Below are 13,324 nucleotides of genomic sequence, written 5' to 3'. Positions count from 1 at the left end.
TGATACTGTTTTGAAGGCCCCATTGAGTAAAATGAATGTATTTTATGAATAAAATACAATTTCAAACTTTTCACTCTGAGACTCTTCTTTAGTCAGGTGAGGTTTCACACTCCTGTAAACCCAGAAATCATAGGCTTGGATGTATCTCAGCACGTTCTAGGAAGCTCGGGCTGCACAAGGATTTCCCATTCATGAGTCTCAGGACTGCACAGGGGGATGGCACCTTGGATGTGGATGGCATAGCCTACTCCATGGATACCAACTACATAAGAGAAAAACTAGACATAGTGTATCTTTGAGGTCATATATTTAGCTACCAGTAAAATGTGGTACACTGTACACACTTGTTCACAAAATCATCATGTAGACCAAATTAAGGGAAACAAAAAAATATTGCTCCAGGCCTCTCAGGAAATAAGAATGTTCATTAAAATTGTATAAAAGAAATCAGGAAATGTAAAGCAATATGCCTCTGGTTTTCTTGAAATATATCATGAGTGATACCAGATCAGTAGAGATAATTTCCTGCAAGACACGCTGGGATATTTTGTGGTGTTTTCTTTATACTTAGGGGTGTTTTACCACCACATACATGCAATTCCCACAGAGGCCAGGTGAGGGCATAGTCCACCTGCATTTTAAGTTAAAGAGGTTTGTTAGCTATCCTGTGGGTCTTCTGAGACAGCAATAAATGCTCTTAATGGATGAGCCATCTCCCCAGTCCCTGCAATTGACCTTTGTCCTCCCAGCGACGTGTGCTGTATTAGGTGGATCACTCCCAACCAAAGACTGAAGTTTCTTGAAAACTGTAGGGACAGGCATGCTAATTGTCTTAGGCTGCCACACATCCATTCAGGGCTCTCATAGGTTCAGGATCCTGCCCCAGTCTCACTGACTGTCAGAATGGAACAGATTTGCTAGATCTCTTCTAGGCTGACAACACCTATTAAGCCTGTCTGATGAAATGCAGAATTGAGAAGACCCTCCTGGGGGTGGAGGTAGGATGAGGAATCCCTCTTGATGGTCCATGTAAGCAATGTTGGGAGGAAATTATGACTAGGTGGAGTGGATAGAGCTTTCGTCAGGGCCACATGTCTCTGGTGCAGAGTGATTCTGGGCAAAACTAAAAAAGGAGAGAAGTGGGTGAAGCTGCTCTGCTACCACAGCAGATCTCGATTATATCGAGAAAGTTCTTCAAGATGACTGATTTACTCTGGTGAAGCTCCTCTGGGATAGATCTGAGTTCTGAGACTGAGAGTGAGGCAGAGACTTAATCTGTAAAGGAAATAATTCTGTGTGCCTCCAGGCTAGAACTATCACTATCAAGAGCAAAAAGTTCCTACTGTCTTCTGATCTGTGTGTGTGTGTGTGTGTGTGTGTGTGTGTGTGTGTGTGTGTTGCCAGGTCTTGGCCCACAGAATCTAAGACATCTGGTTTTTCTTTCCTCACTTAAGCTAGAATCTGTCCATCTCATATAATTACTCATTTAATTTGATTACTGTGTGTTCCTTTTGAGAAATTTCAGACTTGTGTTATTTTACTTTCTTGCCCAGTGATTCTGTGCAATTCATAACTGAGATAATGCTGTTGTGAGGCCCAAACTACTCTAAAAGTTTTATCCCTGTCTGGTGTTGGTCAGGGTTCTATGGGGTAACAACTTATAGAATGCATTTCTATACATGCAAAAGCCTATTTTTTAGAATGACTTAGAGGCTGTGGTCCAGCTAATTGAACATTGGCTGGCTATAATGGCAAAGTCCAAGAATCCAGTAGTTGTTCAGTCCACAATGCTTCATGTCTCAGCCCATCAGTAGTATAGTCTGGAATCCCAAAGAAGATGGCTCCAATGCCAGTGAAGGAATGGACTTGCTAGCAAGGTGAGAGCAAGCAGCTAAAGAGCAAAAGCTCCCTTTCTCCATTTCTGTATATGGGCTTCCAGCACAAGGCCTGGCTCAGATTACAGATGAGGTTTTGGGGCTCAAAACGTCTGAGTTAAAGGTGTTTCTTTCCTCATTAACATCCAGATAATGTTTTCCAACCACAAAGAACTGGATTCTATGTGGATTTTCTTTCTTCAAGTTAAGCAAAAATATCTCACAGGTGTGCCCCTCCATTTTTGGGTCTTAGTTAATTCCAGATGTAATAAAATTGAGAACTAAAAATATCTATCACAACTTCAACCCATGTCAACTTGACACACAATTATATCTTTTTATATCATGATTAATTTCTAAATGTAAAACAATAACCAGGTCATAATAATGCCTAAACATGATATAATTATTCCAAGTACAAAGCAAACACATTATGTATTAGACCAGCTCAAAATTATGCCTAACATGATTTAACTATCCCTGTACAACTACAAACACAATAAAAAGTTAGAATAAGTGGTAATGTCCCTTGAGGGACATTTACTAAACATTTATTAAATCTCAAATTTAAATATGATAAACATCAATATTCTCCCTTCTTTTAGAATGAATGATTTTATTTATTTGTTTATTTTTGTTTTTACATCCTAACCAAAATTTCACCTCCATCCTCTCCTCTCAACCCTCCGCCCACCTCCACTCTTCCTGATCCACATCCATTCCTTCTTCTCTTTCTTCTCTTCAGAAATGTGCAGGCCTCCTATGGATATCTGCCTGCCATGTCATATCAAGTTGTGGTGGGACTAGGCATGACTTCTTCTATTAAGGCTGGATATAGCAACTCAGTAGGAGGAATGGGTCCCCAAAGCAGGAATTAAAGACAAGCTCTGCTCCCACTGTTAGGAGTCTCACAAGAAGACCAAATTATATAACTGAAAATATATGCAGAGAGCCTAGGTCAGTCCCATGCATGTTCCCTGGTTGGTGGTTCAGGCTCTGATTTATTATGAGCCTAGGTTATTTAGTTCTGTGGCATGCTTGTGGGGCTCCTGACCCCACTATCACTTACAAAAATTTAATTGTTTATTCACTTATTTAAATGCATCGGTGTTTTGCCGTCATGTATGCCTGTGTGAGGGTGTCAAATCCTCTGGAACTGGAGTTACAAACAGTTGTGAGCTGCATCGATTTCTTTCATTATTTTAAAAATTAATTATTTCATATGAATAGTGTATGGAAATCTACTGATCGGAATTTAAAATAATAACATATATCCATTTAATTATTTTGAGAGGGGGAAATACATACATACGTACATACATATATACATACATACATACATATGATAGAGAGAGAATGAACAATGCACACCACACCAATTTGACATTCTGTTTATATGGAGGTCAATGAGCAAATTTGGAGGAGTAAGCTCTTTCCTCCCACCCAACTAGGCATCTCATTGGCCCTTCCCTGGTACTTTTCATGATCAACTCGTGGTTTTCTGCCTTAGAGGATTTTCTTGTGGTTCTGAAACTTAGAGAATATTTTAATATTAACGTGCACTGGAAAATTTGTGCAGAATTTTGTTTCAAATAATTGATACTCTTAATAAAAGCTCACCCTAGGGGTAAGAATTCTTGATGGGATGAGGGTTGCTGTGTGTCTAGCTTGAAGAAACTGCTTGTCCAGAGTAATTCATGGGAAAAAGCAAAAGTGAAGTTACTCTGCCATGCAGGTCAGTGAGTTCACTGGAAATAACCATTCAAAAAGCACCAAGGAAGGTTGCAAAGTGAGTCATTGAAATGCCATGTTCCTTCTTGGCATTGTGCCTTTGAGAGTCTGTCCTATGTGCCCCACGCACTTGTCAGGTCTAAGACTATTAGTCGTTAGTGCTCTGCAGGCCCCTCTGGACAGTTCAGGTTTCAGCATTTAACCAGTTTCAGCAATCATCACATACTTATACCAATATAACATTCTTACATGGATCAAAATTTTCAAGGTACTTCAGAACTTGAATAGTCTTTGTGGTTACTGCATGTTTTAGAATACTAATGTCTCAAAGACTCAGTGAAAAACATTGCACTTAGATGAAGTACCTTGTACATTTTAATCTCTAGATACTTTTAAAACAAGAATCACTGAAAAGCTGATGCAAAATGACATGCACAGAACATGATATACTGAGATGCAACTTAAATTTATATAAAAGTTACACTTCAGGATCAAATATGAGCACAGTCATTAATTATACCCAGACTTTTGCTTTATTGCATACTTGTTGGCATTCAGAATATGCTATATCAAAACATGGGGCTTGACATAGGTAGGTATTTGAGTGGATGAATGAATGTGAGGAAGGACTCAGATCTTCCCCTGAAACTGCTCATAAAACCTAGAAAGGATTTCCTGACAATTTCCTGAAGCAGGTCAGAAGCACCACATGTCTCTCCATGGAGGAAAGGTGCAGCCTCATATCTGAAGACTGATGAAGGCACACAGAGAGGACATGATCCAAAAGCCCTCACTATTTGCCATTCATCTGCTTGACTCCTATTGCTTTCATTTTGACACACGTTTCATAACATTCCACTATCCATCAACTCTAGAATAAACTCTCAGGTCTACTAAATGCTCTAAAAGGCACAGTTCTGGCCCTGAGCAATGGTGCATGTCCATGGCTCAATGCCATGCTGCATGGGTGAAATGACTGGGCCCACCAGGAGTTGAGTATCAGGAAATGCCCCCGAAGTGAGAGGGGTAAGGGTATTGGGAAATATGGGGGAATACATAAAGGCATAATTTTGTGGTATGGAAAGAACTCAGGTGAGCATGAAGGCTGTAGCCCACTCCAAGGATCAGGACCATAATGAAATCTGGAGTAAGCGTCCATCTGTTCTGGAGCCGGGTGCACCTCTGTCCCTACACATTGTAGAATTTGGGGACAGAAACCTGATATGAGACCAGATGAGTGTTTGGAAGACTCCCTTTCTTTGGTAGCCTTGTTCTGGTTTCTAGCAGCCTGCAGGGTCAGTAATTCCTCTTGAGATGATCTCCACAGCAGGATTGATGCCCTTTCACCATCTCCATGTGCTCCATGGGTCACTCTGACCTGCGCCTGGGATGTTACCCCACTTCTAAACTAAGGAGTGTTCTGGGGCTGCTGGGTGTCACTTGGGACAGTTTTTGGCAGGAGTCTGTGAAGCTTGTGGTGGATGCCATTTGGATGAGGCATGGGGACTTCTGGGGATGGATTAATTCTGTTTGCTTGCTCTTCCCTGTTGAGACTTTAGGCACAAGTGAGATGTTGGTGTCAAAGGCTTTGTTCTTGTCTTTCATGCTTGGTAGGCTGACTAGGGGTGGCATAGACCACGGAATGAGACCTGTTCAAAGACAGCGCAGGCATGTACAGTGGTAGCAGTTGCTCTTATACTTTCATACGTATCAAACAGTTTCAGTGAGAGATAACTCTTTCCATCCTTTTCCTGATAGCTGGAAGCTCATTAAGTTGCGTCTAAGAAGGACCTCTCCAAATGAGTATGGTGCCTGGCTGGGTGCACGGGGATCCGGGATTCAGGGTTAGAGGCACCCCAGGGCAAATGACAGTGAGGTGGGGATGGATGGCAACTGATGATGCTGTGTTTGTCTTCTCCCAATTCCCTTGTTCACTCAATGGCTGAGCATCAATACTATATGCATTTATATTTAATTAATTTGATATTGATTAAGTGAAGTCAAAATGTTGCTATTTATATACATTTAAAGTACCTGACTCTTTCAATTGTAAATTAGAATATTTACTTAATATTATGTGAAAATATGCACATTTAAGGGTTACTTCTTAAGCACAGGATATTCTATGTAATGACAATTAATTCTGGATGAAAATAATCTTGAAAAAACTCATCTCATGTCTAAGCAATTTTGGGTTTTTTTTTTCTACCTTAGGAAGACTTGTGCTGTGAAAGTTTGCACTAGGTAAGTGAATATGCTTTTTTTTGGTAATCTCTGTTTTGTTGTGGAGTCCCTAAAAAGAAACCTAAGATGGGTAGAAACAAATGATAAGACTCTCCTCCTTTTAAAAAAAGTACTCTCCTCTCAAAAACATCTTCTATTAGCCCCACCATAATCTGTTTTATTATGCCTTCTAAGGATATCTTGGAGGTTTGTTAATTTGAATGCAATAAGCCCCCATAATCTCATAGGGATTGGCACTATTAGGGGGTGTGGCTTTGTTGGAGAGAGTGTGGCCTTATTGGAGGATTATGTTACAGTGGGGGAGGGTTGAGATCTCTTATGCTCATGCCATGCCTAGTGTCTCAGAGCACTTTTTGTTGCCTGTGGATCAAGATGTAGCTTCATCTCCACATTTTTCTCCTTCTCCAGAACCATGTCTGTCTGCATGTCTCCATATTCTGCCATGATCATAATGAACTAAACCTCTCAAATCGTAAGCCACATGATTAAATATTTTCCTTTAAAATTGTTGCTGTGGTCATTGTGTCCCTTCACAGCATGAAATTCTAACTAAGACAGTAGGTATCCAACATAATCACAGAGAACAATGGACTCAAGAAAGAATTCTACTTCTGGATGACCCTTTGAGCATGGACTTTGGTATAAACCAGCTCTGATGCAGAATACCTTGTAAGGGGTTGTACATTTAGGTGTATTTGTTACAAATGCTTTTTGACCTGTATCATCTTTATAGACACCACTGTAGAGCAAGCCAAGGACAATCATTTCACCATGCTAAGTAGAAATCTGGGACAGCCATGTGTCATGCAGTGGGTAAGAGCTAATCTGTTGTTCTACAATGAGGAGCAGCACACAGTCAGAAATATCTTTCTCTTGTGTTCTGCCTTTTTGCCTCCTATTAATTCAGACATGACCTTTCACCCATTTAACTAGAACTTTCCCAACACATGCAGTCAGCCCACCCAAGCCATCCCCTTCCCATGCTACTCACCCTAGTTACCTCTGTATCTTCAAAGCCTAATGTAATAAATGTTTCCTAAGTCTACACAGAAATATAAACTAGTCCATGCAGGAATTAACAACTCGACTTCTAGGCAACTAGAAGATGTTTTAGATAGAGACAGTAGTGGCCACTACCATCATGGAGAATGATACCTCATGACTTATATATATTGAAGACTGCATTATTCAGGTGAGAAAAATTAAAACAATGAGATTAATATTAAAGTATTGAAATGATATACAGTTATAGAAAAAAGTGTTGAAGAAAGTTTGATATTCATTTCTAGATACTGAAAGCAAAGATTATTTCTCATGTTTCTGTTTTTTGAATGTTACATTTTACATATTTTCTAATAAGGCAAAACAGTGTCTCTGTTGTGAATTAAAAAGTTATGCCTTTCAAACAAACATAACAAGTACTCAGAGTTGAAGGTAGAAAAGAGCTAACACAGCAAGGTGGCCACTCGGAAAGTTCTGTTGCCTCCTTGGCGGGTGTCTGGGAGTTGGGATTTCAGTTTATCTTTATATTTATATACACATGTATATGCAGTTAGATATGGTTGTACATATTATGTATACCATATAGGTACTTATAAAAACATGCACATAAATATACCCATAGCTCTGCGTACAACATGCATACCACACACATGCTTACCAATACCACAAAGGTTGTTAGTTTCTTTTTATTTTTTATGCCAAATTATTGTACATCTAATTAATTTAATGTATATTTCTATGTGTCTGCATGTGTGTGTGTGTGTGTGTGTGTGTGTATGTGTGTGTGTGTGTGTGTGTGCATGCAAAGGTGTAGACAAATACATGTTTCTAAATGTATGAATGTGGGCACATATGTGTGAGTATAGTGTGTGAAAAAGCATGTGTGTATTGTGGCACAACAACGATGATGCCCTGATCCTTTATGATGGGCTAGTGGTACTATTACTTTTGGGTGGGGCATGCTTGATCATGCTGCATTCTGTGCATGGAATTTCCATGCATCTTGAATACTGATGTTGTCTAAGATGTTGCTAACAATGTGTAGATGTTTCAGGTTCTTTCTTAGATGGATATCTACAATCTATGTCACATGTTAAGCCCTTCAGATAACATTTGACACCAAGCACATGTAAGTTTTCAGTTTCTCCTTCCTCTTCCACTGCACTTTCAGATTATAGTAAATCATCACTATCAAGTAAAACTAAAAACACTTACTGGCTATCCAGAACTTGGTGAAGACCAGGAAATTGTGGGTTCCCAGGATACAATGATGTCCACTGGAAGACTTCCAGGTGGGGTGTTCCTACTGTAACTGTTACCACAGGCCTCCAGGCTGAGACAACAAAGAGGCATCTCTGCTGGGCAACTGTATAACTTCTCTTCTTCCAGATTCTGCTGCTGCAGACAGGAAAATCATTTCAAGTCTGTGATTAGATACCTGGTTTTATTGAGGCCACCCTCCCTAAACCCTGTTTGGCTTTGAGGATAGCACAATGCATACGCTGCATCTAGAGATAACAGGAAGAAATTCCCAAGAGTTTTTCTTTTATAACCGAGATTTTTTTTTTTTTTTTTGGTTTTTTGAGACAGGGTTTCTCTGTGTAGTTTTGCGCCTTTCCTGGAACTCACTTTTTAGACCAGGCTAGCCTCGAACTCACAAAGATCCGTCTACACAGAAATATAAACTAGTCCATGCAGGAATTAACAACTCGACTTCTAGGCAACTAGAAGATGTTTTAGATAGAGACAGTAGTGGCCACTACCATCATGGAGAATGATACCTCATGACTTATATATATTGAAGACTGCATTATTCAGGTGAGAAAAATTAAAACAATGAGATTAATATTAAAGTATTGAAATGATATACAGTTATAGAAAAAAGTGTTGAAGAAAGTTTGATATTCATTTCTAGATACTGAAAGCAAAGATTATTTCTCATGTTTCTGTTTTTTGAATGTTACATTTTACATATTTTCTAATAAGGCAAAACAGTGTCTCTGTTGTGAATTAAAAAGTTATGCCTTTCAAACAAACATAACAAGTACTCAGAGTTGAAGGTAGAAAAGAGCTAACACAGCAAGGTGGCCACTCGGAAAGTTCTGTTGCCTCCTTGGCGGGTGTCTGGGAGTTGGGATTTCAGTTTATCTTTATATTTATATACACATGTATATGCAGTTAGATATGGTTGTACATATTATGTATACCATATAGGTACTTATAAAAACATGCACATAAATATACCCATAGCTCTGCGTACAACATGCATACCACACACATGCTTACCAATACCACAAAGGTTGTTAGTTTCTTTTTATTTTTTATGCCAAATTATTGTACATCTAATTAATTTAATGTATATTTCTATGTGTCTGCATGTGTGTGTGTGTGTGTGTGTGTGTGTATGTGTGTGTGTGTGTGTGTGTGCATGCAAAGGTGTAGACAAATACATGTTTCTAAATGTATGAATGTGGGCACATATGTGTGAGTATAGTGTGTGAAAAAGCATGTGTGTATTGTGGCACAACAACGATGATGCCCTGATCCTTTATGATGGGCTAGTGGTACTATTACTTTTGGGTGGGGCATGCTTGATCATGCTGCATTCTGTGCATGGAATTTCCATGCATCTTGAATACTGATGTTGTCTAAGATGTTGCTAACAATGTGTAGATGTTTCAGGTTCTTTCTTAGATGGATATCTACAATCTATGTCACATGTTAAGCCCTTCAGATAACATTTGACACCAAGCACATGTAAGTTTTCAGTTTCTCCTTCCTCTTCCACTGCACTTTCAGATTATAGTAAATCATCACTATCAAGTAAAACTAAAAACACTTACTGGCTATCCAGAACTTGGTGAAGACCAGGAAATTGTGGGTTCCCAGGATACAATGATGTCCACTGGAAGACTTCCAGGTGGGGTGTTCCTACTGTAACTGTTACCACAGGCCTCCAGGCTGAGACAACAAAGAGGCATCTCTGCTGGGCAACTGTATAACTTCTCTTCTTCCAGATTCTGCTGCTGCAGACAGGAAAATCATTTCAAGTCTGTGATTAGATACCTGGTTTTATTGAGGCCACCCTCCCTAAACCCTGTTTGGCTTTGAGGATAGCACAATGCATACGCTGCATCTAGAGATAACAGGAAGAAATTCCCAAGAGTTTTTCTTTTATAACCGAGATTTTTTTTTTTTTTTTTTTTGGTTTTTTGAGACAGGGTTTCTCTGTGTAGTTTTGCGCCTTTCCTGGAACTCACTTTTTAGACCAGGCTAGCCTCGAACTCACAAAGATCCGCCCGCCTCTGCCTCCCAAGTGCTGGGATTAAAGGCGTACACCACCACCGCCCGGCTATAACTGAGATTTTATTGGTTGAGGACCAGTAGAAAAACATGTTAATTCAGTTTTATTTTCTTTCTTTTTGCATGCTACAATTCTTAAGTGTAGGTTTCCATCCTCATAAGATAGAGGAATGGAACACTGTGATACCTTGACTAACTCCTCAGATCTCTAAGATGCCTCCTTCCCACTATCCTTAAATGTCATATTAGGGCAAGAAAAAAGCATCCATGGTAAAAAATAAATAAATAAATAAATAAATAAATAAATAAATAAATAAATAAATAAAAAGGAAACCCAACACTAAGGAGTCTGAGCTAGAAGTATTGCAGGAAATCTGAGACTAGCTGTGAGAGATAAACTTTCAGGGAAGGAGAGAGGCATGAAGGCAAAGGACAATGGGAGATTGGGAAGGGGTTTGCTCAAAGTGAGATATGTCCATTATTTTGTACTACTAATCTCCACTAGCATTTGTTAGAAAAGGTGACAACAGCTGAGGCAGTGTCAGCACCTGTCCCAGGACTCCACTTTCCAAAATGGGACAGGATGAACTACTGATACACTGCTATCCAGTGAGTGACAGCCTCAGAAGTCATCAATTACCATGATGAGAGGAGGTAGGGAAAGCCTCATGGCTCTATGCTTTCTGGTCAATCCCACTTCAAGTTGTGTTTAATGATGGTGAAGGGACAGGCTGGAGGGCAAATTTCAAACAGCTCTGTTCCCCAAGCCCCAGTTACTGCAGATGGCACAATACAAGCCTCATGATAAGCGAATCTTGATGATAAACTGAGTGTCAGAAATGATAGACCAGTATTTGAACTGTGAACATATGGCCTGAGTCTGCCCCATCCCCAATGACCTTCCTCTTCTCAGCAGTGAACTTCTGTAGTAGAAGAGGATGATTGGATGGGAAGTTGTCCCCAAGCAATGATGATAACTGTGGCCTTCGGGCACCTTCCCTAATTACCAGTCCAAAAACATCTGCATAGCTTGACCACCTTGGTGCTCCCCTGAGCACAGTCAGGCCTGGCCTCTGTGACTTTCCATAAGGAATCACTTTCATGGTTACATGTGTGCCCTTGACAGTTTGGCAGCTCACTCTATTAAAGTGTGATTCAAAACAGTAATAATGTGAGCAGGAATCAATTTCTGTTAAGTCAGTGCAGACATTCTTTGTGGGAAGACCTGATCGCACGTCAGTGAATGGACATGACAAGGAGCTTTCTTGAAAGGGATCACTAAGGCATGGTTCATTGTTCCAAGGGTTTTCAAGGCAGAAGTCAAATGACATATTGAGAAGTGTTTCCATAGCAAGGACCAAAGAAGCACCCTCATAGTTCATGCCATGAATGACATACAGGAGGGGACATCATGCCCACACTGCACAAGAGGCAACAAGAAGGTCTGCACAACCGTCATGTGCCTAACAAGGCAGCCTTAGACCAATGGAGGACCAGCCTCTGCTGTTATATTAACTGCCTGTGATATGCCTACATGGGAGCAGACCACAGAAGGAAGGAAAGGTAGCAGAGACCTTGTCGGGACTCTATTTTGGTATCTTTACTGAGAAGCAACAATTTTTCACATTAACCCCTTGCTGCCTCTTTACCATGGCCACAGTCACCAATGCAACTCCAAGGACTCTCCCAAGCACCACTGTCTCCTCCCTACTTCACCTTTCTGTTTGTGTAATATGTAGATCATTTCATCTGGAGTCTCTGCTGTGTACTGGTGTCTGTGCAAACTTCATTTGGAAAGAGCCAATGTTCCTCAGAATATACTTGAGATGTAGGAGAAGGGCTGTAAACACGGTCCTCTATCAATATCCACATGTTATTTTTTTCAGAAAGGCTGAGTATAATTCAAGGCTAATTACAAATTACAAAGAAAATTCAGACAATCCTGGACTCAAATGTGTCCACTGCTTCAATGCTAAAGAGAAACAGGTACCAGACAGTCCCAGAATATCAATGTAAGCAGGCTTAACTCTAACACAAAAACTGCCTGGATACCACTATACCCTGAAATTAGCCCAGGCCAACATGGTCCCTGAAAAAGCCCTGAAAAGCTAAGTACCTAAAGTCAAAGTAGACCAGGATTAACCATCAAACCAAGATGTCAAGACAAAAGTATTCCAAGGCCTGAAGATGAACCTGATGAAGACCAGGAATAAAGCCTAACTTAGCAATGGCTTTCCTTCATCCAGAAAGGCCAGGGACCAACCCTAAGAATAAAATTGCCAAACCCTGACCTAAAAGAGGCCTGCACCAAAACCTGAAGCTGAATAAGCTCTGACCCAGAGGAAAAACAGAGGTATCCCATTACATGGACCAGCCAAGGCCAAAGGAGAAAGAAAAGTAACAAAATGAAATGCAACAAAAAGAAAAGAATCCTGCTATGAGTGAGTACATACCATGTTTGTCTTTCTAAGTCTGGGATACCTCACTCAGGATGATTTTTTCTAGATCCATCCATTTGTCTGCAAACCTCATGATGTCATTGTTTTTCTCTGCTGAGTAGTATTCCATTGTGTATATGTACCACATTTTGTTTATCCATTCTTCAGTTGAAGGGCATCTAGGTTGTTTCCATGTTCTGGCTATTACAAACAATGCTGATATGAACATAGCTGAACAAGTACTCTTGTGGTGTGGATGAGCATTCCTTGGGTATATGCCCAAGAGTGGTATAGCTGGATCTTGGGGGAGATTGATTCACAATTTTCTAAGAAAGTGCCATATTGATTTCCAAAGTGGTTGTACAAGCTTGCATTCCCACCAGCAGTGGAGGAGAGTTCCCCTAGCTCCACATCCTCTCCAGCATAAGGTGTCTTCAGTGTTTTTGATCTTAGCCATTCTGACAGGCGTAAGGTGGTATCTCAGAGTTGTTTTGATTTGCATTTCCCTGATGATTAGGGATGTTGAGCAATTCGTTAAATGTCTTTCAGCCATTTGAGTTTCCTCTGTTGAGAATTCTCTGTTTAGCTCTATAGCCCATTTCTTAATTGGACTGTTGGGCATTTTGATGTCTAATTTCTTGAGTTCCTTATACATTCTGGATATCAGTCCTCTGTCAGATGTGGGGTTGGTGAAGATCTTTTCCCATCACCAGGGAGGCTACCTGGAAAACA

This window comes from Peromyscus eremicus, chromosome 18, assembly GCF_949786415.1.
Source record: "Peromyscus eremicus chromosome 18, PerEre_H2_v1, whole genome shotgun sequence".
Classification (NCBI taxonomy): Eukaryota; Metazoa; Chordata; class Mammalia; order Rodentia; family Cricetidae; genus Peromyscus; species Peromyscus eremicus.
Note: the sequence above shows the minus strand (reverse complement) of the source record.